This window comes from Salvelinus namaycush, chromosome 19 (genome assembly GCF_016432855.1).
Source record: "Salvelinus namaycush isolate Seneca chromosome 19, SaNama_1.0, whole genome shotgun sequence".
Classification (NCBI taxonomy): Eukaryota; Metazoa; Chordata; class Actinopteri; order Salmoniformes; family Salmonidae; genus Salvelinus; species Salvelinus namaycush.
In genome coordinates this window covers 6,163,579-6,190,726 of record NC_052325.1, presented here as the reverse complement: position 1 = coordinate 6,190,726, position 27,148 = coordinate 6,163,579, and the positions used below count along the sequence as shown (strand labels likewise).

Here is a 27,148-nt window from a genome sequence, read left to right as displayed (position 1 = left end):
AGAGGCAGAAGCCCAGTGGCTAGGAAAAACTCCCTAGAAGGCAGAAACCTAGGAAGAAACCTAGAGAGGAACCAGGCTCATGTGGCCATTAACGCCAGATAGATATTCAAGACGTTCAAACTTTCATAGATAACCAGCAGGGAGAGATAAAAACAATGATGGCTGTAGAGGACAAATACTTCAACGCTTCAAGATTCAATATCAGTTGGCTTTTAATAGTCAGGCATTCAAAGTGGAGTGGATCACAAGAGTGTACAAGAGTCTTGTTGTTCAGCTTTTGAGTGTTTCAACATATAATATTCATCCAGCAGATCCTTTTGTTTCTTGTTCTGTTCCACAGCCTGCTGCTTGTAGTCATCCAGCAGAGCATTTTGTTTCTTGATAATGGCTTCCATTTCCAATTGTTTCTCCTTGTTTAATTTCTCAATAGCTTTTGTCATTAGGTCAGCCTTCCCCTTATGGCCCTTCTCCAGGAGATCTATCTGCCTCATCATGCGGTCCAGGGTCCTGTCGAACTCCTGCTGCTGTTGCTTCCTCTCCTTCTCCACCTTCTCTTTCATCTCCTTCAAGTACTTCTCCTGGCTAATGCGATTGTTCTCAATGGTGCGCTCCATCACTGCTTTTTGCTCATTCAATGCTGCCTTCTCCTGCTCCAGCTCAGCTGTTTTCTTCTTCTCACCTGGAAGAGCCAAGGAGAGAGATAAATAAGTAGGAAAACTGGACAACCCATTTTCTCATACAGATTCACACACATTAAAACCCTCTAGAGTCTATTGGCGCAACGGTGCGTCAATCTAAGTAACATAATAAAAAAATACCCATTAAAATGTGGCAGATAAAGCTAGAGATATTTATTTTTGCATTGGGCTGCGTCTCAATCCACCACATCCATCTATGTTGCCATTCCGCATCTGCGGTGGAAAGAGGCAGATCTACTGATCTGTTTGTCAGACCAGGAGACATCCTGAAAATCGGTCTCCTCATGAAAACATCTGTAGTATCCGAACGGTTTAATCTACAAACTAATATGACCACTCTGTAGAAAGTGGAGACTCTCACAGACATCTTGTTCTACGTTTTGCTCTATGACTCATCTGAAGATAACCCGGTACCAGTTTTAAAAAGGAGGTAGCTTTGTGCCAACAAAAAAAAGGGTTAAATATTTGTAAAAAAATGTATATATTTTTTTCCCCGAGCTTTCTTATATCTCCTAGATTTAGGACAGACATTTCAAAACCGTATTCCTTATGATTTAATTTTTGACTGTCTTTTTTTGCCATTTAATGTGTTTCTAAGGCTGAATTCAATATTTGATCGAATAATTGTTTTATATAGACTTCTTTGTACTTTTAAGAATTAATCAAAGAACAAATGGGCGAGATGATCATTGCTGAAACAGGCAAGCGCATTTTGAGATATTTTGTAAATCAACTTTATCACCATTCTAAATTACCCTCAACAGCACATATTGCATGTCTGAAGTTTGAAGAGGGGAGATTATTCAGTGCTTTGCAGTGGTGGACTGGTTCATAGCTAGGGTCTGGTCTATTTCCCTTGTACTTTTAAAGAGCAACTGCCTGTAAAAAACTAACTTCTCATTGAGTTAACAGCCTGTGGCATCGATGAGTCCAACATTTATTCTACTATTAAAATGTACTAAAAAGTGTAAAAAGGATAATTTTGGTCATGAAGTCAGTCTCGCCCAAAACAGATTTTTGTGGTCGTGACTGCATCACAACGTAAATGAAGGTTGGGTTTGTATCAATCCTGCCCACATGCCCACTGTTGGCAGCACTCAAGTAATCATCAATTCAGAGTGCAGCTGCACGCAACCCGATCGTAATGCCTGAGGTAAATTTGGGTTCAATTTGGATATCCCTACGGCGCTAGTTAGTCGGGCACCAGATTGGTAGACAGTGCATCCAGAAAGTATTCATACCCCTTGACTTATTCCACGATTTGTTTTGTTGATTACATTTTTTTTTTCTCTCACCTACCTATAAACAATAACCTAGAATGACAACCTGTTTAAACTTTTCAAAAAATACAAAAATACAAAAATGTCCCCAGTTCTTAACAATTACAAGCATACCCATAACATGATGCAGTCACCACTACGCTTGAAAATATGGAGAGTGGTACTCAGCAATGTGTTCTATTAGATTTACCCCAAACATAACACTTTGCATTCATGACAAAAACTACATTTCTTTGCCACATTATTTGCAGTATTACTTTAGTGCCTTGTTGCAAACAGGATGGATGTTTACGAATATTTTTGTTCTGTACAGGCTTTTCACTCTGTCAATTAGTGTCACGCCCTGGCCTTAGTATTCTTTGTTTTCTTTATTATTTTAGTTAGGTCAGGGTGTGACATGGGGAATGTATGTGTTTTTTGTAGTGTCTAGGGTGGTTGTAAGGTTTAGGGGGTTTATTAGAGTAGTTGGGTTTATGTTTAGTATAGTAGTCTAGCTGTGTCTATGGTTGAGTGTAGGTTTCTAGGAAAGTCTATGGTTGCCTGAATTGGGTCTCAATTAGAGACAGCTGGTTATTGTTGTCTCTGATTGGGAGCCATATTTAAGGTAACCATAGGCTTTAGCTGTTTGTGGGGAATTGTCTATGTTATACGTTTGTAGCCTGTGTGTGCACTACGTTCTTAGCTTCACGGTCGTTTGTTGTTTTTGTATAGTTTGTAATAGTGTTTCGTTTCATGTTCATCTTCGTAGTAAAATAAAAGAAGATGGCTTATTTTCCACATGCTGCGTTTTGGTCCGTCTCTCCTCCACACTATCGTGACAATTAGGTTAATATTGAGAAGTAACTACAATGTTTTTGATCCATCCTTTGTTTTCTTCTATCACAGCCATTAAACTCTGTAACTGTTATAATGTCACCATTGGCCTAATGTTGAAATCCCTGAGTGGTTTCCTTCCTCTACGGCAACTGAGTTAAGAAGGATGCCTGTATCTTTGTAAAGACTGGGTGAATTCCATCCTAAGTATAATTAAGAACTTTACCATGGCCAAAGGGATATTCAGCGTCTGCCTTTATTCATTTTACCCATCTACCAATAGGTGACCTTCTTTGCGAGGCATTGGAAAACAGCACTGGTCTTTGTGGTTGAATCTGTATTTGAAAAAGTCAAGGGGTGGGAATACTTTCTGAAGGCACTGGAAAAAAATCATATTATTCAAAATAGCAGATACTAGCAAAATTATTATTTGTGAAATCTGTCATAATTTATATGTTCTAGTCGGCCACCAATAATACTTTTTAATCCGTAATGCTTAAAGTTGTATTTTTGGGTGGGGCCTGGCATTAGGGCGGGGCCACCAGTCTTGTTTGCATCTTCTGAACATTAACCTACAACAGTTGATTATTATTTTATAATTGGAAATAAAAAAGATGGAGGTGTGGCTTACCTTGGATTTGTTTCTCATTTTCAGTCAGTTGTTTGTCAGCTTGCAGGATGGAGTTGGACTCTGCACTCTTTCCCTTCAGGAACTGCTCCAGAACCTCCTCAGCCTGCAGAAAACAGGCCTTATAGGTTGTTGCATTGAATTTGATTCAAACTGTAACCAGGTGACTAAAATTAGTTGAAATGTTGGTCATCATTACTGACTAATGATGGATGTTTTTGATTCTCTAATACACTACGTGGTTGATGTTGTTTGGGTTCTAGCTCTTACCCTGACTCCTTTGTTGGGCTCGGCCCGGTACTGTGCCACTATGTTGTCATGGTGATTGCAGTAAAGCTCATAGCCTCCTGGTGTGGCGTACCTTCCCTCCTTCATCTCCTGATCCATCGGAGCAGACAGATTCTCTAGAAGGGCCTTGCACTTCTTCTCTGAGGCATCCTTGTTTTGTTTGAAAAGGTCGGCGGAGTGGTTGCTAATGGCCACCTGAAAGATTTATTGGGAATTTTCAGAATCAGGCATGTGAATCCCGGTATGCCATGTTCCTATAGTGATAAATTGTTACGTATTGGCTCCATATCTATATTAGGCTTTTATTCAATATAGTGTAATTTTGAATCCAAGATTAAAAATCTAATCTGAGCATTGGTTTTCACAGTAGTGTTCTTTTGTCTCAAGAAGTTAATTGATTGAGTAATTGCACTGATTGGCCATATTCCACATGGTGTCACTGGTGTTACTGTTGATGATTATAATTTTGTTGCATAAGATAATCAATCATGTACCAGGCACAGATCTAGAATGATGATCCATACCGCAAGAACTTTCAAGAATTCCCCATTTTCGTCTTTGAAGGATCGCTTCATGAACGCCTGTGTGGCCTGGGTCTCTGAGCGAAGGTGGTTCTCTGACAGCTGATTGATGTCCACCGGGAATAAGGCCTTCACATCCTCCATTCCCTTCTGGTACACCGCCAGGCCCTCATCCACAGCAGCCTGGTTCTCAATTTTAGCCATGGCCAACACAGCATTCTCCAGACAGGGCACATTGCCTTTGGCTATGGTATCCACATAGGTGGTGACCAGGTGGCCCAGCACTGCAATCAGATAGAGGTGAGAGGAAAAACATGTGCCACTAAATATTTAGGAAAACCTCTCTCATTTTCACATACTGTCCTGTAAGTAGATATCTGACTCACTCTCTCCAGTCAATGTGTGTCCCCCTATAACAGTCTTCATACGGCTCTCCTGGAAAATGAAGCGGCAGAAAGTATCTGCGACCTCTCTGAATCTTTCAGAAAGCTCAGCCTCGTCCATGGAGTCCAGTCGGTGCATGTTGTCAGGAGTTGTAGGGGAGGGGAACACAAAACACTTGCGTGAGGAGAAGAAGTTCCGGATGCACTCTCGCGGGAGGTTGTAGTCATTGATCTTTTTACCAGTACCTGAAAGATAACATTGGCATAAGGTGTACATTTGACCTCCATCATCTAGGATGTGACAATGGTAAATAAATCTCTCAATTTTAGCTCATTTTTTGCACGGTCTTGCAGGCCTTCTCATGCAGCTGCAACTGCAAGTGCATTTGTAAATCATGACCCATCTTGAGTTGGGCTCTGGGATGGTGCAATTGTTGAGAAAGTGAGCTTATGGTTGTGTGGGGGTAAGGGCTGAGTGTGTGTGTGTGTGAGTGTATGTGTGTATCCCACAACTGTTGCGAAGGAAGAAGTAAAAGATGTTAGGGACAATAGAGGATGATCCACAGCTATATATAATACAAAAAGAGGTGAGGGCGATGGAAATGCATATGGCAACTGATCTACTACAATCCGGTAAATGGCACTGTATGCTCTTTTCAAAGGATGGATCCCAGTCGGTTCAGGGCTATGGGATACAGGGGGTCGAGGGTGGTCTGCCGGGCATTGGGATGACAACCCAACTCGAGATGAGGGCTTTTAGCGGGTGGAATAGTAGGGACCAATTGGAGGTTTACTTAGTAGAAATGCAAATATCATGGTACAACTATATACACTCAATCATTATGTTACTTTTTAATAGTATGTTTACAAAAATATATTTTGATAACAAGAATTGAAAGGTGTGTCTCATTATGGTAAGTGGTGAAATAAGTATAGCCAGTTACAATTGTAATGGCTTAGCAGATAATAAGAAAAGACGATCAGTATTTACCTGGCTAAAAGAGAAGGATTATAATATCTATTGTTTACAGGAAACCCATTCAACAGTTTTAGATGAAGTTTTGTGGAAAAAGAACTGGGGGGGAAAAATATATTTCTCCCATGGGCAAAGAAATTCAAAAGGGGTGATGGTTTTAATTAACAATAATTTTTATCCAAATGTGCAAATTGTCCAAACAGATCCTCAAGGTAGATGGATTATTTTAAATATGTTATTGGACAATAAACAGATATGGCTTATTAACCTATACGGTCCGAATAATGATGATCCAAGCTTCTTTGAAAATATATATAAGAATTTATCAACTCTACAAGCAACACTAGACTCTATTATTATAGTGGGAGATTTTAATACGGTCTTAAATACCTCTATGGACCGGAAAGGAAATCACACTACAAAACTATCACCCTCAGGCACTTAAGGAAATCATGAATGTCATGGATATATTGGAATTAGTGGATATATGGAGACTTAAATACCCTGACTTAGTGAGATATACATGGCGGAGGCTTAATCAAGCTAGTCGTCTTGACTGCTTTCTTATACCATTCTCTCTGGCACCAAAAGTTTAAAAAGTGTTGATAGGGGACAGAATGCGGTCGGATCACATAATTGGCATATATATTTCTCTTACAGAATTTCCACGTGGGCGAGGATATTGGAAATTTAATCAAAGTCTACTAGATGATAAATTGTTTAGAACTAGGACAGAAGATTTTATAACTGACTTTTTCAGACATAACATAGGTACAGCAGATCCCCTTATTGTATGGGACACTTTTAAGTGTGCCTTTAGAGGCCATGCAATTCAGTACTCATCTATAAAACAAAAGCAATTTAGAAATCCAAACTGGTTCTCTAGTAAATTGGTACGAATGTCTCATCCTATGTTCAAGAAGGGCCTTTTTCCCTTTATTCAGATTACACCTGCTCACTTTCGGTTGTTTGAAAAGGAAATAATCTCCAAAATATCCTTATTTTTTAAACAAGCCTTAGAAAGTTGTTTGCAATTTCAGTTTAATCCACCTGAAAGGACGGAACAAATAGTACAACAAATATTGTGGTTAAATTCAAATATAGTAATTGATAAAAAAACTGTATTTATCGAAGAAATTAAAAAAAAAGGTATAATTTTTGTGAATGATATCATAAATAGGACTGGTGGAGTTGTCACACATGCAGCTAACACAGACATGTGGAAATGTCTGCTCTACCCAAAATTACAACCAATTAATTGCAGCATTACCACAAAAATGGAAGAGGCAAGTAGAAGGGGAAAAAAGTAAGGAACTTGTATGTCGGCCCTATATTAAAGAACATAAATGGTTAAAGAAAAGTGTGATAAGTAAAAACATATACCAATTTCATTTAAGGACCAAAAAACTGACAGCGGTGCCATATAAATTGCAAAATAGTTGGGAAGAGATTTTCGATGTACCCATTCCATGGCACATGGTTTATGAATTGATACGCAAAACAATGCCGGATTCAAAACTTCGAATTTTTCAATTTAAATTACTGTACAAAATTCTTGCAACTAATAGAATGTTATATATATGGGGGATACAATCTTACCAGCTCTGCAGATTCTGCTGTGAGGAGGCAGAGTCATTAGATCATTTATTTTGGTATTGTCCATATGTAGCTCGTTTTTGGTCACAGGTCCAGGAATGGCTGAAGAATTGCAACATTTGCCTAGAACTAACGCTACAGATAGCAATACTGGGGGATTATAAAAGCCATAGTCAATCAATCAATAATATCATAATTATTTTAGCAAAAAAATATATTTTTAATTTACAATCTGTAGAAGCTATGAGATTAGGAAGGTTCAAATCTTTTGTGAAGCATCACAGCACAGTTGAAAAATATATGGCAAATAAAAATCTGAAATGGATGATGTTGGAAGATAGATGGGAAGGGTTGAGTGGAACTGAAGGGTGAGACTAATAACAAGATAAACAATGTAGGGCATACGGGATCTGTGAAATGTGTATAGGTGCGGAGCTTTTTTGAAATAGCACAGTTACAAGTGGAAATAAAACTGGATGGACAACAGAAATAGAGGAAGGACTAAGAACAAACAAGAGAGAACTATTATAAAGTAGACTGTCTGTAAAATGGGTATAAGATGTATAAATTGAAGGTAAAAGCAGAAATGTTTATCAGTTTACTCCAATTGAGGGATCGGTGGTAGGGTTGCGGGGAATAATAAAGATATATTCTTTAAAAAAGTTAAAAACAAAAAACAAAAAAACATTGGCATTACTAGATTTTATAGTACAAGCAGATCTTGGGTGTGTCCCAATAATATCTCCTTTCTCCTCCAACCTATCAGAGCTCTTGCAACATGAACTGACATGTTGTCAACCCAATCAAAGGATCAGAGAAATAATCTAGTACTGAAAGCATAAGCTACAGCTAGCTAGCGCTGCAGTGCGTGAAGTGTGGTGAGTAATTGACTCAAAGAGAAAGACAATAGTTTAACAGATTTAAACAAATACATTCCTTTAAAATGAAGGAGAAGCGATAGAGTGCTATATTTTGTTGTATTTCTTCCACTTTCACTTAGCTAGTGAATGCAGCTAGCTAGTTTAGCCTACTCAAACAACTTGCTAAAACAGAGAGGGATGCTATGTTACCTAGCTGAATGTCTATCCAACACTGGAACTCTTCCAAGGTAAGATTTTGGTTTTATTAATTTATTGCCACCGGGGCCCACCGGTTTAACTGCTAAACTGCTTGCTGACTGTTAACTAACGTTACAGCATGAATGTAGCGGGTTTAGTAACACCTTACTTCTATTAGCTATGTTGACTATGATGTTAGCTAATATGGTGACAATGATGTAGACTGTGTGTAGTAGTTAGCCGTTATATGGTTTTACTTTTTTTGCCTGGTCACAGACAGCTGATGTGTTGTGCACTGAAGTCTACAAGCAAAGGGAAAGGGTGAGAGGAGGAGAGCGTGTAGATGCGAGAAGGAATTTTATATATATATATATATATATATATAATGAGCAAAATGATCATACTGTTTGTATGTGGCTGCTATGAAAGTGAACTGTGTTTGCGTGTGATCAGGGGTGTATTAATTCCACCGATTCTGTTGAAAAACATTTCTTAAATGTAACGAAACAGGGATAAACATACCTGCATTTGTCCAATAGAAACTCTCGTTTGCAACTGTTGGACTAATGATTGCACCCTAGTTTAGCTAGATGAAGGCAAGAGTGTGCAAGGCGGAATTGAATGTGCCGCTGTCTGTCACCTTGATTACTCCAACTTATCTCTCAAACTGTTTCTACCTACGTTGTAAACTTTCATTCATAGGCTAGGTTGTAGCAACCTCATGTTAGTAGTATCATGTAGTAGCCTAAACGTATCAATGTTATATTAAACTGGGTGAATGGAATATGAATGACCGTCATCCAATATGCTGTAATAGAAATCAGGCCATGCTCATGAAAAAAAATAATCTTCCTCCCTCATCTTAAAGGTCACTGACCGCCTCTGTTTCATTCATCTGCTTGCTCTTATATTTATCATCACATTGAAGTGTTTTACCAATCTCTTTTCAGGACAACCAGGACTACATGTAGAACAACAATTTGACATAAATAGTAGCATTTGTGAGTTTTATTGCAGAAACCTGAAAAAAAAAGATTTTATAAAAATGCTGTAAATCCAGAAATTTTTGCTCATTGGGAAATGAATATCCAACTACTCAGTGAAAACTGTGTGGAGTTTAGAGTTTGTGACAGCAACTATGTGATCTTATTACAGTATTATAGACACTATGTCTTGGGATTTACTAAGGTCGTTTATGTAGAAGAACCCCTTACAGTATTATAGACACTATGACCTGGGATTTCCTATGGTCTTCTATGTAGAAGAACCCCTTACAGTATTATAGACACTATGTCCTGGGATTTACTATGGTCTTCTATGTAGAAGAACCCCGTACAGTATTATAGACACTATGACCTGGGATTTACTATGATCTTCTATGTAGAAGAACCCCTTACAGTATTATAGACACTATGACCTGGGATTTCCTATGATCTTCTATGTAGAAGAACCCCTTACAGTATTATAGACACTATGGCCTGGGATATACTATGATCTTCTATGTAGAAGAAACCCTCACTTTCTAACGACTCTTGTGTAACTTAGATGTTTGTGTTTGTGAGTGTCTCAGCTTTCATATTGGGGTCATAATAGTCTGTAGCTCAAACTGTTTGGACATTAGACGTTTTTTTTGTGAGAAAACCGTTTTCAGGATCCACCCTTGTCACACAAACATCACTCTCTCAGCCCCCATTAATCACACCGGTTAATGGTTGATATCTGCAGATGAAGGAATAGACGAATCCCATGCAAAAAAAAGGAGTATGTAGCTCAAACACACAATGTTTAAAAGGGGTTGAAGTTAATAAATCACTGCGGTGTGATTGTGGGACTCAAAGCGAGTCCCTTCCCGCGCCCCCACCCGGCTCCTGTGCGCTCTGTCGCCAGTTAGGGTGAGGCTACTTGAAGAGAGAGGGCGGCCAGATTCAGTGGGTACCCCCCGCTGCCTGTGCCTGCCTCGGTCAAGCACCGTTTCCCTCTCTTCCCAGACATGTTGATGAACGGTCCGGTCCCACCCCAGTAAATCGTTTCCTACTTGGACATTCGAGACTGGGCTAGCTAAACAAGCACTGCATATAACTAGCTATTCATACCTGCCCACGGTTGAGTTGCTGGGGTAGCTCTCTTGTTTAAGAATATGTAGCTTAAAGTCGCTTGTTTATTCTAAATAGACTGCATCAGTCAAAGATGCTAGCTAGCCTACCTTGCCAGAGCCCCTTTAGCTTCCCGCAGGTTATACAGTCTCATGGAAGCACTACGTATGTTGGAAGCTTATATGTTTAATGTCCCCCCCTTTGTTAACCCACATTCCACGGTGTCAATGGGGTTCAGGGGCTATATCACTCTCCAGGGTGAGAGTGAGAAGTTAGGTATTTGTCCACAAGGGGGCACCCCTCCCTCATAGGTGGCTCATTACTGAGATTCATTGCTGAACCCTGCCTGTATCTCACTGGCCTCTGGTGTCTCGTGATACAGGTTATGGTCTCTATAGGTGATTAGTTGTTGGTAGCGGAGTTGAGGGAACGAGCAGGGTTGGACACGACCACCCTATTATCCAACACGAAGTCTCTGTGGTTCATTAGAGCCCCCAAATGAGCTGTATGTCTCCATCTCAACACTTTTCATTCCTGGGAATTAGATTCGCCCCGGTCTGTTACAACAGCAGTCTGTCCCATTCCCAGCTATGTTACAATGTATTTTGGTCGCCAGTAGCTATGACTGGTCGGTAGAGTAACCTCCATGATAAGGCTTTTTCCCTAGGTCTATTTTTTTATGTATGCCTTCCAGCGCTGGGTGCCAGCTGGTTGCCGGAACGCATCTTACCGCCTAAACCGAGTGAGGCTCGTCACTGATCGCGGGAGCCTGTGTACCCAGAATGGGCCAGGCTTTAGGCAAACCTTGGCACATGAACACAGGTTTTTCAACTAAGTTCCACAGTGTTCACGGGTGTAAAAACTGTTGTGTCTTCCACATATGAGTTAGATGAAGTGTCCCATCTCCACGTTCAGACACACAGTTGTCAAGATTGGTGGAAGAATCTCTCCCAGTCCCAGGATTTCATTGGCCTTGTCAGGCGTGATTGTAGATCCTTCAACCAAAGTCGCGAGAGTACTCCTTCAGGGAACAGTAGTTATAGTCATAACGCTATGCTTTGCATCATACCGTGGTATATTGTCTGATATACACACAGCTGGAATGCTGTTTAAGCCAATCAGCATCTAGGTTTCAAACTACCTGGTTTATATTAATGAAAATCACCTGTCTTGAGTTGCAGGGAATTCTCCAGATACTCGTCTGGAGTGATTTCTCTGCCGTCGATCTCGAGCTTTAGAGTGAAATCTGACGGTCCACACAAAATCAGGAAAGAACTGCATAAACGGGGTGCCCTCTCCTTCCTCCTCATCGTCAGTGGAAGACTTCACCTTGATCATCTCTGTCAGCTCGTTCACATATCTATAGGACCGGTTGAGGATTCATACAGGAGTTCCCAAAGCTCATGTCAATGTCATGCACAGTTTGTGTACAGGGACTTGAATTTCAGGGAAGTTACAAACAAACAAACACAATAAGTCATTTTCAGTTTAGATTTCAACTGACACAGCAACGTCATTTGTTTGAAAGTCACAGACATTGCTTTTAGTCAACACCAGCTCTTCATGTTCACTAAAGCTAAGAATCAATCCCGGGAACCGGCATCCTGAGATTTTTCAAACCCTTTAGTTTCCAGAGAAATAAATTACTACGTAGAACTGATAAACACGACATATGCATCTTGCATATTTAATTAAATGGAACATATTTAGTTGGCGAATTATGAACATTTAAATTCTCTACCATATCAATGATTAGGTCTAGCCTACAATTAAATCATGTTAAAAATATACATACAAATTCATGAAAATGTCCATCACAATTAGCTAGGCTTTCACTAATATGTCTGAAATGACTGTAAAAAGTCTTACAAACAAACAAACTATCATATCAAATACCACAACAGATTATGTCCACAAGATGCCACAGAATGGAGCCAAATGTTGACCCAAAAGGATACTGAAGCTTCTCCACAGCATCATTATCGATGGTCCCTCGACTGTTGTAGACCAGAGTACTGCTTAACAGAATGGCCAGGGAGAAGATCCAGGCATCATTCTTAGAATCCCCCTGAAACAAGTATCACAACATGTATTGGATCTCTGACTAAGTAATCATCTCATTTAAAAGATGAGGGTGCAGATGTGTTCACTGTGCTTTGTTGGTAAATGAAGGAATGTGAATCTTTAATGTGGATTCTAAAGAGATTGAACTTTGACCTCCCACCTTCTCCACGTCCCCCAGTCCCTCTGTATCCAGCAGGACCAGGGTGTGGTCTGTTTTTTCAGGATGAGGGACACACCACATCCAGATGCCTTTAGTCTTAGACTGGATGGTGGCTCCAAGGGCAAAACCTAAATCAACAGACATTTACAGTATAAATATTAAACCAGCCTATAACACTGTTACAGAGCTGGATCAGAGCTACTGCAGACCAGAACTAGCTAGCTACTAGCAAAGCCCTAGACCAGAGTTAGTACGGACCAGAACTAGCTAACTACTAGCAAAGCCCTAGACCCGAGTTAGTTAGTGCGGACCAGAACTACTGCAGACCAGAACTAGCTAGCTACTAGCAAAGCCCTAGACCCGAGTTAGTTAGTGCAGACCAGAACTACTGCAGACCAGAGCTAGGGGGGGAGGGGGAGATAGTTGCCCCATTTTAGGGGACAAAAAGCATTGGGACAAAGTTCACTTAGAAATAAATGGTAAATCATGTATTGTCATATTTGAGTCACTTTTGTTGTAAATAAGAATAGTATATGTTTGTAAACACTTCTACATTAATGTGGTTGCTACCATGATTACGCATAGTCCTGAATGAATCGTGAATAACGATGAGAGAGAAAGTTCATACCCCGAAGACATGCTAACCTATCACCATTACAATAACAGGGGAGGTTAGCATTTTATATCATACCCCCAAGACATGCTAACCTATCACCATTACAATAACAGGGGAGGTTAGCATTTTATATCATACCCCCAAGACATGCTAACCTATCACCATTACAATAACAGGGGAGGTTAGCATTTTATATCATACCTCCAAGACATGCTAACCTCTCACCATTACAATAACAGTGGTTAGCATCTTTAGGGGGTTAGGATTTTTGTGCGTCTGTAACTTTCTCATTCATCATTATTCACGATTCATTCAGGACTATCTGTAATCATGGTAACATCCACATTAATGTAGACATGTTTAGAAACATATTATTTTCAATAAAAGTGAGTCCAAAATGACACAAAGCATTATTTACCATTCATTTCCATTTGGCACAAAATAATCTGAAACAACCAAAACCAACTGCAAATGGATCCAACAAGGTTGTAGTCACAAGGTTGATATAATCATTGTGTTCCAGGAATATAGGACCAAATACTAAACCTACTTTAATACACATGAATCTGTCCTAATACTTTTGGTCCCTAAAAAGGGGGGACTATGTACAAAAAGTGCTGTAATTTCTAAACGGTTCACTTGGTATGGATGAAAATACCCTCAAAATAAAGCTGACAGTCTACAGCTTAACCTCATATTCATTGTATCATGTCAAATCCAAAGTGCTGGAGTACAGAGCCAAAACAACACAAAATGTTTACCAATACGTTGTTTGCTCACTGTATATCTACTGTATATATATTTTTGTAGCTCAGTCGGGGTCTCAACTTACTATTGAGAGTCAGAAAAGTAGAATACACAAAGTGAAACTTCTAAATGTGTTGGCGAATCAGCAGTTTCCCTCTTGTTACTGCACGTCATTTACTCAATTAGCCCACGGCAGCTTTTACTGTAGATTGCTAGGTAAGGTAGTCCAGACAATTATCTAACCCTAGGCTTAATCACCAAATGACCGACCGGACAAGCAGGGCATGTGCTCAGGGACCCTGACCTTCAGGGGGTTTCCATTGATTTTGTTAAATGTTATCCACCCCATTTGGGGTGGCAGGGTAGCCTTGTGGTTAGAGCATTGGGCTAGTAACCGAAAGGTTGCAAGTTTGAAACCCCGAGCTGACAATTTACAAATCTGTCGTTCTGCCCCTGAACAAGGCAGTTAACCCACTGTTCCCAGGCCGTCATTGTAAATAAGAATTTCTATTTAACTGACTTGCCTAGTTAAATAAAGGTTAAAAAAAGACAAAATGTGTAGAATTGCAGGAAATGTATTTTAACACCAAGAACATTTATCCACTGCCAAGAGGGGGCACTACAACATTTTGCACACTAGGTGGGGGGGGGGGGGGGGGGGGCTCACTTTTGGGGGCCCTCACTTAGGGCTCTGACCACTACATCTTCTTTAATTACCATCAAAACACCAAATGTTTGTCAGGAAAAGTAATTTTTTAGTTCCACATGTGTAATTATTCATGATTCATTTGATGTAATTACACATTTTATTGTTCCCATATGTAACTATTGTGATTTGTAATTACATGTTTGAATGAACCCTGTGTATTACCATGGTAATAACTCCTCATGTTGCTACATGTAACTACGCAGTGCCGGTCCAAGGCTAGGACCTGGTAACAACAATTGTAACAAGGCATACTCTGTCATTAACTACTGGTTATTTTCAATAGGTTAATTAATATGTTATGACCTGGCTCAATGGAAAGGAAAGGGGGATACCTAGTCAGTTGTACAACTGACTACATTGAACTGAAATGGGTCTTCCTTATTTAACCCAACCCCTCTGAATCAGAGATGCAATCGACACCAAATGGACCCCAATTTAAGAACAATGTAGTTACACAGGAAGTACATGTAATTATCATGTACCAGAGCAAGCAAATTATTGTAAATTGAAACCCAGTAGTAGGGTATTAACTTCAATACTAGTTAGAATGTAACATTTGCAGATACTAGGCTAATGAGGTTACATTTGGAGACAATAGAACATTATGGCTGGGGGCAGTATGGGGGCAGTATTGAGTAGCTTGGATGAATAAGGTACCCAGAGTAAACTGCCTGCTACTCAGTCCCATAAGCTAAGATATGCATATTATTAGTATATTTGGATAGAAAACACTGAAGTTCCTAAAACTGTTTGAATGACGTCTGTGAGTATAACAGAACTCATATGGCTGGCAAAAACCTGAGAAAAAATCCAACCAGGAAGTGGGAAATCTGAGGTGTGTAGTTTTTCAACTCATGGCCTATTGAATATACAGTGTCTATGGGGTAATTTTGCACTTCCTAAGGCTTCCACGAGATGTCAACAGTCTTTAGAACCTTGTTTGATGCTTCTACTATAAAGGAGGGAGGAATGGGAGCTGAATGAGTCAGAGGTCTGGCAGAGTGCCATGAGCTGACCATGAGCTGACCACACACGTTCACGTGAGGGTTAGCTCTGTTCCATTGCATTTCTGAAGACAAAGGAATTCTCCGGTTGAAACATTATTGAAGATTTATGATAAAAACATCCTAAAGATTGATTCTATACATCGTTTGACATGTTTCTACGGACTGTAACTGAACTTTTTTACTTTGTCAGCTTGCAAAATCACCGGATGTTTTGGAACTACTGAATATAACGCGCCAATGTAAACTCAGGTTTTTGGATATAATTATGAACTTTATCGAACAAAAAACACATGTATTGTGAGTTTGGGTTGTGTACTAAATGCGAACAAAAAGGAGGTATTTGGACATAAATGATGAACTTCATTAAACAAATAAAACATTTGTGGAAGAGGGATTCCTGGGAGTGCATTCTGATGAAGATCAAAGGTAAGTGAATAATTATAATGCTATTTCTGACTTATGTTGACTCCAAAACATGGCAGATATCTGTATTGCTTGTGTTTTTTTTTTTTTTTTTTTTTTTTTTTTTCTTTTTTTTTTAGGGGTGGATCAGCTTAATATTGCGGAAAGAATGTTGCTTCCAATGTAATTGTCTGCATCATTTCCAATCCCCCATATTTTTTTGGGTAAATATATATATCCATACACACATGCATACATATATACATATATACATACACATACCTATATAGACATACATACTTTTTTAAAGAATATACCTTTATTATTATTCCCCGCAACCCTACCACCGCTCCCCCAATTGGAGTAAACTAATAAACACTTCTGCTTTTACCTTCAATTTATACATCTTATACCTATTTTACAGACACAGACTACTTTATAATAGTTCTCTCTTGTTTGTTCTTAGTCCTTCCTCTATTTCTGTTGTCCATCCAATTTTATTTCCACTTGTAACTGTGCTATTTCACAAAAGCTCCGCACCTATACACATTTCACAGATCCCGTATGCCCTACATTGTTTATCTTGTTATTAGTCCCACCCTTCAGTTCCACTCAACCCTTCCCATCTATCTTCCAACATCATCCATTTCGGATTTTTATTTGCCATATATTTTTCAACTGTGCTGTGATGCTTCACAAAAGATTTGAACCTTCCTATTCTCATAGCTTCTACAGATTGTAAATTAAAAATAAACATTTTTGCTAAAATAATTATTATATTATTGATTGATTGACTATGGCTTTTCAAATCCCCCAGTATTGCTATCTGTAGCGTTAGTTCTAGGCAAATGTTGCAATTCTTCAGCCATTCCTGGACCTGTGACCAAAAACGAGCTACATATGGACAATACCAAAATAAATGATCTAATGACTCTGCCTCCTCACAACAGAATCTGCAGAGCTGGGAAGATTGTATACCCCATATATATAACATTCTATTAGTTGCAAGAATTTTGTACAGTAATTTAAATTGAAAAATTCGAAGTTTTGAATCCGGCGTTGTTTTGCGTATCAATTCATAAACCATGTGCCATGGAATGGGTACATCGAAAATCTCTTCCCAACTATTTTGCAATTTATATGGCACAGCTGTCAGTTTTTTGGTCCTTAAAGGAAATTGGTATATGTTTTTATTTATCACACTTTTCTTTAACCATTTATGTTCTTTAATACAGGGCCGACATACAAGTTCCTTACTTTTTTCCCCTTCTACTTGCCTCTTCCATTTTTGTGGTAATGCTGCAATTAATTGGTTGTAATTTTGGGTAGAGCAGACATTTCCATATGTCTGTGTTAGCTGCATGTGTGACATAACTCCACCAGTCCTATTTATGATATCATTCACAAAAATTATACCTTTTTTAAACATTTCTTCGATAAATACAGTTTTTTTATCAATTACTATATTTGAATTTAACCACAATATTTGTTGTACTATTTGTTCCGTCCTTTCAGGTGGATTAAACTGAAATTGCAACCAACTTTCTAAGGCTTGTTTAAAAAATAAGGATATTTTGGAGATTATTTCCTTTTCAAACAACCGAAAGTGAGCAGGTGTAATCTGAATAAAGGGAAAAAGGCCCTTCTTGAACATAGGATGAGACATTCGTACCAATTTACTAGAGAACCAGTTTGGATTTAAGTATAACTTTTGTATGACTGATGCCTTTAGTGAGAGGTCTAATGCTTTAATATTTAATAATTTCTGCCCTCCGAATTCATATTTGTTATATAAATAGGCCCTTTTAATTTTATCTGGCTTGCCGTTCCAAATAAAATGGAATATTTTTTGTTCATATAATTTAAAAAGCAGGTCACTAGGTGTAGGCAAAACCATAAGCAAATAGGTAAACTGTGATATGACTAAAGAGTTAATCAGGGTGATTTTTCCACAAATAGACAAGTATTTTCCTTTCCATGGTAGCAAGATCTTATCTATTTTTGCTAACTTTCTATAAAAATTTATTGGAGTGAGATCATTTCTTTCTTTTGGGATTTTTATACCGAGTATGTCCACATCTCCGTCAGACCATTTAATTGGTAAACTACATGGCAGTATAAAATGTGTATTTTTTAGTGATCCAATACGTAATATGGTACATTTATCATAATTTGGTTTTAATCCAGAGAGGATAGCAAAGGTATCTAGATCCTCTATGAGGCCGTGGAGAGACTCTAGTTGTGGTTTTAAAAGAAAACATGAATCATCAGCGTACAATGACACCTTAGTTTTTAAGCCACGGATTTCTAATCCATTAATATTAATGTTTGATCTAATTTTAACAGCTAACATTTCGATGGCAATAATAAATAGATATGCCGATAGTGGACAACCTTGTTTTACTCCTCTAGATAGTTTAAAACTTTCTGAGATGTAGCCATTATTTACTATTTTACACCTAGGGTTACTATACATAATTTTAACCCATTTTATAAGAGATTCCCCAAAATTGAAATATTCTAGGCATTTATATATAAACTCCAGTCGTACTTTATCAAAAGCCTTTTCAAAATCAGCTATGAAAACCAGACCTGGTGTCCCCGATATTTCATAGTGTTCTATTGTTTCCAGTACTTGCCTTATATTATCTCCAATGTATCGTCCATGTAAAAAACCTGTCTGATTAGGATGAATAATATCTGACAAAACTTTTTTTATTCTATGCGCCAAGCATTTTGCTAGGATTTTTGCATCACAACACTGAAGTGTAAGAGGTCTCCAATTTTTTAATTGGACTGGATCTTTATATATACCACTTGGGTCCTGTTTCAGTAATAACGATATCAGACCTTCTTGTTGCGTGTCTGATAATCTACCATTTATATAGGAGTGGTTAAAACAAGCTAATAATGGTCCTTTGAGTATATCAAAAAAAGTTTTGTATACTTCCACTGGTATGCCATCCAGCCCTGGAGTTTTCCCATCCTTAAAGGCCCCAATTGCATCAAGCAGTTCCTCCTCTGTAATTTGGCCTTCACATGAGTCTTTCTGTACAGATGTTAATTTTACATTATTAATAGGAAAAAAATCCATACAATTAGTTTCAGTTAGTGGAGATGGAGGAGCCTGAAACGAAAACATATTCTTAAAGTACTTTACTTCCTCTTTCAAAATATCATTTGGTGAATCATGCGTGACTCCATCATTTGTAACAAGTTTTAATACATTTTTTTTGGTAGCATTTCTATATTGAAGATTGAAAAAGAATTTGGTGCATTTTTCCCCATATTCCATCCAGTTCGCTTTATTTTTTATAATATATTACACTGGATCTTTCTTGAATAAGTTCCTCCATTTCTTTTTGTTTTTCCTCTAACTTATTCTGTGCCTCTATGGTACCGTTTTTATTGCTATCTAACTGTACTGTTAGTCCTTCAATTTCCTTTGTTAATATGGACTCTTTTGATCTAAATTCCCTTTGTTTTATAGATGAGTACTGAATTGCATGGCCTCTAAAGGCACACTTAAAAGTGTCCCATACAATAAGGGGATCTGCTGTACCTATGTTATGTCTGAAAAAGTCAGTTATAAAATCTTCTGTCCTAGTTCTAAACAATTTATCATCTAGTAGACTTTGATTAAATTTCCAATATCCTCGCCCACGTGGAAATTCTGTAAGAGAAATATATATGCCAATTATGTGATGATCCGACCACATTCTGTCCCCTATCAACACTTTTTTAACTTTTGGTGCCAGAGAGAATGGTATAAGAAAGTAGTCAAGACGACTAGCTTGATTCAGCCTCCGCCATGTATATCTCACTAAATCAGGGTATTTAAGTCTCCATATATCCACTAATTCCAATATATCCATGACATTCATGATTTCCTTAAGTGCCTGAGGGTGATAGTTTGTAGTGTGATTTCCTTTCCGGTCTATAGAGGTATTTAAGACCGTATTAAAATCTCCCACTATAATAATAGAGTCTAGTGTTGCTTGTAGAGTTGATAAATTCTTATATATATTTTCAAAGAAGCTTGGATCATCATTATTCGGACCGTATAGGTTAACAAGCCATATTTGTTTATTGTCCAATAACATATTTAAAATAATCCATCTACCTTGAGGATCTGTTTGGACAATTTGCACATTTGGATCAAAATTATTGTTAATTAAAACCATCACCCCTTTTGAATTTCTTTGCCCATGGGAGAAATATATTTTGCCCCCCCAGTTCTTTTTCCACAAAACTTCATCTAAAACTGTTGAATGGGTTTCCTGTAAACAATAGATATTATAATCCTTCTCTTTTAGCCAGGTAAATACTGATCGTCTTTTCTTATTATCTGCTAAGCCATTACAATTGTAACTGGCTATACTTATTTCACCACTTACCATAATGAGACACACCTTTCATTCTTTTAATCAGAATATATTTTTGTAAACGTACTATTAAAAAGTAACATAATGATTGAGTGTCTATATAGTTGTACCATGATATTTGCATTTCTACTAAGTAAACCTCCAATTGGTCCCTACTATTCCACCCGCTAAAAGGCCTCATCTCGAGATGGCTTGTCATCCCAATGCCCGGCAGACCACCCTCGACCCCCTGTATCCCATAGCCCTGAACCGACTGGGATCCATTCTTTGAAAAGAGCATACAGTGCCATTTACCGAATTGAAGAAGATCAATTGCCATATGCATTTCCATTGCCCTCACCTCGATTTGTATTATATATATCTGTGGATCATCCTCTATTGTCCCTAACATCTTTTACTTCTTCCTTCGCAACAGTTGTGGGATACACACATACACCCACACACACTCAGCCCTTACCCCCACACAACCATAAGCTCACTTTCTCAACAATTGCACCATCCCAGAGCCCAACTCAAGATGGGTCATGATTTACAAATGCACTTGCAGTTGCAGCTGCATGAGAAGGCCTGCAAGACCGCACAAAAAATGAGCAAAAATTGAGAGATTTATTTACCATTGTCATATCCTAGATAATGGAGGTCAAATGTACACCTTATTCCTGAAACACCCACAATACGGCCACCCGTCATGACCATGTCCCCACGCATCTCCATGCAGTCCGACTTTGATTTTGTGCCGCCAGGGCCACAATAATATACCCCCTCTCTGAATGTCCGAGTGTGACCCCCTCCCCATGGGTTACTGCAGCTAGTGTTGCCAGCACTGCCACTGCCTGGGTGGGGGCACCCCACCGGAATCCCCACCGGCTAGGTACAAGGTCGTCAAGGTTCTCATTAGCAGCTTTGAGAATTTCCTTGTATATTATGCTCTCCCTTTATGGGGCTTTGGCTTTGCAGGACCAACCCTGCCAAGCAGGCTCAGAATCTTGAGGGGGCAGTGCTGCTCTTGGTCTCTGACCTCATTTTAGCTGCATACAGACCGCTTACAGCGGGCACATAAAACAGTTAGGGACTTCTCCTTAGTATCTGGGTCATTCAGGTGGGTGTCTAGGGTATAGTGCCATGGACCGTACCATTAAAATAGGATAATAAATAATTAGATATAATTTATAAAAAAAAATAAAAAAAAATGTAGTTCTCCATGATAGGACAATAAATAAATAAGACGTATAATTCATTATAAAAGTATATCCATCATCTGAACAACATTGAAAGCCCTCTCATACCCGGCTCACAGCAATACATTGGCTCTGGGATATGCAACCATTTCATTACTCACTCACTCAACTTTCCAAACATAACAAATAAAATAAAAAATAAACACAAACCATACCATCCACACATACTGTGCCTTCTGTTTACTTAGTTTTTATCTTCACTATGTTGAATTAGTGCTTGTGTGTTCAATTAGTTATATGTGAAGATTTATAGAAAAGCTATATTTTTTATTGTATTGTTACAATCAGTAACCGGGCTTGAATTGTGTTTATTTCCCTCGTCTATGAGAACTTTGTAATTTTTAAAATAACCATGGAGTAGTCTTTGTGTCTCTGAACAACTGGTTATCAATATATAGTTTATCAACGACGAGAGCTACTCGTTTCGCTTTTAATCTATTTTCTTTGAAAATTGGATACAGAACTTTGCGCCGTTCTGCAATTTCCTTCGGAAACTGATCATTCATGCCAATTTTGGTCCCAGCAAGTCTTTTACCCAGGCTTTTAACCATTATTTTATCTTTAAATGAAGCAAATTTGGCAACGATTGGGCGTTCGTACCTCTGCCCTCTCTGTCCGAAGCGGTGAACGCGTTCAAGTTGGATTTTGTCAATAACTTCGCGTGGAATCTGAAGCGCTGTAAGGAGGAACTCTCTAACTATAGATTCAGGAACTTCTCCTTCTTTTTCTTGGATACCTGTAAGTACCAAATTCTCTCTCATGGATCTAGTTTGTATGTCCAGTAAGGTTTCCTTCAGAACGGTGTTCTCCTTTTTAATTCCATTCATTTCGGTTTCAATCTTATTGACTGTCCCTTTTAGCGCGTGTGTTTGCTTCTCCAATGTCGCAGCTTTTTCATCACTCATCTCTAGGCTTGCCTTCAACTCTTTTATATCCTTACTAACTAATTCAAGTATACCCAGTTTGTCATTTATTGATTTTAACAGATCGGTTTCGACCTTTACCATTCCCGGTGGTGAGAATATTAAATCATCAGTGTCTGTAGAAGAGTCACGTTTTCGTTTTGTAATCGGTTCCCCTGTCTTACTCTCCGTCATGTTTGGTTGTTGCCTGTTTTCGTAATATTTGTCGATAAATGTCTCTAGTTTTAGGATTTGTTTTGTGTTATTGTCCAGATTGAAGGTTATCACTCACCAGATTAAGTAGTGCTAATATTTTAGTCTAATTTAGCAGATATTTCGAATATTATGTTTTATCTTGAGGTGCTCTACATAAATCCCTTCAGTCCGCCATTACCCTTACGTTACCTTTACGTCATACGTCGAATTGTGTATTGTGTATCGTGTATTGCTTGTGTTTGTCTGAGCGCTGTACTCAGATTATTGCATGGTGTGCTTTTTTGGTAAAGCTTTTTTGAAATCTGACATGGCGGTTGCATTAAGGAGAAGTTTATCTAAAGTGCCATGTATAATACTTGTATCAACATTTATGATGAGTAATTCTGTAAATTGATGTGGCTCTCTGCAAAATCACCGGATGTTTTGGAATTACTGAATATAACGCGCCAATGGAAACTCAGATTTTTGGATATAAATATGAACTTTATCGAACAAAAAATACATGTATTGTGTAACAAAGTCCTATGAGTGTCATCTGATGATCAAAGGTTAGTGATTAATTCTCTCTATTTCTGCTTTCTGTGACTCCTCTTTGGCTGGAAAAATGGCTGTGTTTTTCTGTGAATAGGTGCTGACCTAACATAATGATATGTTGTGCTTTCGCAGTAAAGCCTTTTTGAAATCGGACACTGTGGTGGGATTAACAAGTTTCTTTAAAATGGTATAAAATACTTCTATGTTTGAGGAATTTTTAATTATGAGATATGTTTTGAATTTGGCGCCCTGCACTTCACTGGCTGTTGTCATATCGATCCCGTTAGCGGGATCTCAGCCATAAGAAGTGTTAAGTATACTATATATATATATATATATATATATTATTAGCATTACTTTATAACAATATTTAACAACCAACTCTGTAATTACAATGTTGTTACATGGGATGCATATGTATTTAAAATGTACTTACCCAGAACCAAGCAATTTAATCTAAAGTGAGGTGACATTTTTAATTAACATGTAGTTACAATGTAACAACCTTTGCAGACAACAGACTAACCAGGAGAAATTAGAGACAGGAGAACATTTCTCAGTTTGACTTTTCTTTAAAGGATTTCAAGGTCGAGAAAGTAATTTCCGAAGCTAGCATATGTCGTAACTTACCAACAGCTGCATATTCCAATAAAACCACATGTTTTTAAGTTCTCGTTCCTTGCTTTGTCTAACACTATCATGAATCAAATACGTGTTGTGGTTCAGAGTGCAGTATTTATTTAGTCTCATAAGGGAGATGAGATGACAGGTTATGATTGTGACCATGGTGATTTCAATACTTGTTTAAATCTATCAAAAGTAGAGAACTTTCCAGACCGTGAGTGGTCTTGTTTCACTACATGTAATGAGGTCATGAAGAAGGGGTCCTTATGGTAAAGCTGACCCAGCTCATTTTGTTGAGAAACTTTTGTTATTGACCAAATACTTATTTTCCACCATTATTTGCAAATAAATTCATTAAAAATCCTACAATGTGATTTTCTGGATTGTTTTTTTCTCATTTTGTCTGTCATAGTTGAAGTGTACCTATGGTGAAAATTACAGGCCTCTCATCTTTTTAAGTGGGAGAACTAGCACAATTGGTGGCTGACTAAATACTTTTTTGCCCCACTGTACTTCCAAAGTTGTGGCAAAATAGCTTAAGGACAACAAAGTCAAGGTATTGGAGTGGCCATCACAAAGCCCTGACCTCAATCCTATAGAAAATTTGTGGGCAGAACTGAAAAGCGTGTGCGAGCAAGGAGGCCTACAAACCTGACTCAGTTACACCAGCTCTGTCAGGCGGAATGGGCCAAAATTTACCCAACTTATTGTGGGAAGCTTATGGAAGGCTACCCGAAACGTTTGACCCAAGTTAAACAATTTAAAGGCAATGCTACCAAATACTAATTGAGTGTATGTAAACTTCTGACCCACTGGGAATGTGATGAAAGAAATAACAGCTGAAATAAATAATTCTCTACGATTATTCTGACATTTCACATTCTTAAAAAAAGTGGTGATCCTAACTGGATTAAATTTTTACACGGATTAAATGTCAGGAATTGTGATACACTGAGTTTAAATGTACTTGGCTATGGTGTATGTAAACTTCCGACTTCAACTGTATATATCGCAATCTATTTTATTGCAACAAAATCATTTCTTTTTTTTGTTAAATATATATATTTTTCTTCTGCCATACAAAGACTACCAGTTTCATTAATCCCTTTCCTGCTATGTTGTTACTAAAGTTATTAATGTGTAGTTACAAAGTAGTAGGAGAAACTTAATGTACAGTGTTACCAAAAAAGACTGAGGCACAGATGATGTCCAAACCTGTTTGTATAGAAAGATATATTTGTCTCTCACCTCTTTTTCTCTGAGCCAGCTTGTTCATGAGGTAGGACTTGCCGGTGCGATACAGCCCGACCACCGCCACAACTACGACTTTCTGTTTCAGTCCCATCAGGTAGTCGATGGCCTCTGGTTCTACGCGAAGCTCTCCGTCGGCGTTGTTAATGAGGCACATTGGGGAGTCCATGGTCAAGTGGCTTCACAAGATCACTTAAAGGTAAATGGTTGATACAAGTTCATCATCATTAATACTTATTTTACCTCTATGATGCTATTCCTTGTCATGTCAATAGCAAAATACAACACATTTTGTCATCATTTACATTTACATTTAAGTCATTTAGCAGACGCTCTTATCCAGAGCGACTTACAAACCATTTAAATTCCAATAATGATCTGTAACAATAATAAATAGTAAATAATTTGACAGCATCTTAAGACAAAATTCTAATGCAGGGATCTCCTGCTCCAGTCCAGTAGTGACTTGTTCTACAGGCTTGTATTGTAGTCCAGCACTAACATGCCTGGTCCAAAATATCAAGGTCCAGACTGAAGATCATCATTAGTAGATCATTTGACACAGGTTTGTTATTGCTATTGGTGTTTGTCTGCCAGAGTGATAATAAGACATGAGAACAATTCTACAGCCAAATCAGGGTGAGGTATAGATAAACTCTGAAAAATATTGATCATGAAGGAACGCCTGGGGTGAGAAATTTTATAAATGTCTCTTCATAATTATACAACGATCAGAGTTTCAGTTTGGTATCTTCAGTACAAGCAATAGGAAAGTTGTCACTGAAATCATTTTAAAAAACACCACTGTCCAAGCACTTATGGAGCCAATTTGTCAGGATTAGGTCAACCAGCGAAGAGTTTGAAGATTATTTTTCCCATGAATACCTGTGGGTTTTGGAAATCAGAAGTCAGGTTAAAGTCAGGCTTGATACTCACATATACTCGTAGTTTCGCTGAGAGTCAAGGATCCTCTGCAATGATGGCAAAAGCAGTAAGCAGCAGGCTATTTGAAGGCTGCAGACACTGAAAGTGAAAGTGACCTCCTGTCTGATGAACTCTTTCATGACCTAAGTACAACAAGAATCCATCATAACAGGAACTGCTGTGGGAAACTACCCCAGATTCCAAGTGCCTTGTATTCATGGGGGGGAATTTTGTGGTGATAATGTTTTGTGGAAGGGGGATGCAGACACTGTTTTTCCCATGTTACAGACGGCTATATCGGTCCACTAATACAGAGCCAGCAAAGACACAGTGCACTATTTGTCAGAGGAAAAAACGTTTATTTCTCAAAATATATGAGTTAATTATGAATATATATTTTTATTATTTTTGTGAGAATTTATTTTTTCCCCCCAAAATATATTTGTTATTTATTAATATTTTTTTTTTTTCTTCTGATTTTTCAGGTGGTGCTGCAGCACCCTCAGCAACCTTTCTTCCTTGTTCCAATGGTCCTCATGTACTATGCCTTCTGACAAAAGGGCTTATCAAGAAAAAAGTCCAAAAGGACAATTCAAGGCAGAAAGGAGATGGAGGACTCAACAAAAAAATGCTGAGATTAATTTCTTATTTGCTTAGTTTTAATCCATTGTTAGTTTCAAGAGAGGAGAGGTGAATAGTCTGTAGTGCTAGTAAGATTAGAGTATAGACAGTAGGGGAAAAATACCTTCAGTGGTTATGTCCATGGGGCTCAAACGTTCAATAAATATTGTCCGGTTGGAGGAAGGATGGGTGGCGGTCTGGTAGAATAAAGAGGAAAGAATCCATTAAAAAATCCATAAATAAATCATAATTTTTGTGTAATTTCTATCGGTTTTCTCTTTCATGATTTTTATCTGGCATTAGTGTTTAAGCCTACATTTTAGGGCCTAATTTTACTCACACCAAATAGCCTACAAGCCAATCCCCAAATGCTTTTGTGAATGATTGATGCGAGTTAATCCTCATTAATTAATT

At 38.2% G+C, this 27,148-nt stretch overlaps 1 pseudogene; it reads right to left on the bottom strand.

Moving 5' to 3' along the window:
• Nucleotides 1–5: 5 nt before the first annotated feature.
• LOC120064098 lies at nt 6–27,059 on the bottom strand (annotated as a pseudogene).
• Between the last annotated feature and the right edge of the window lie 89 nt (nt 27,060–27,148).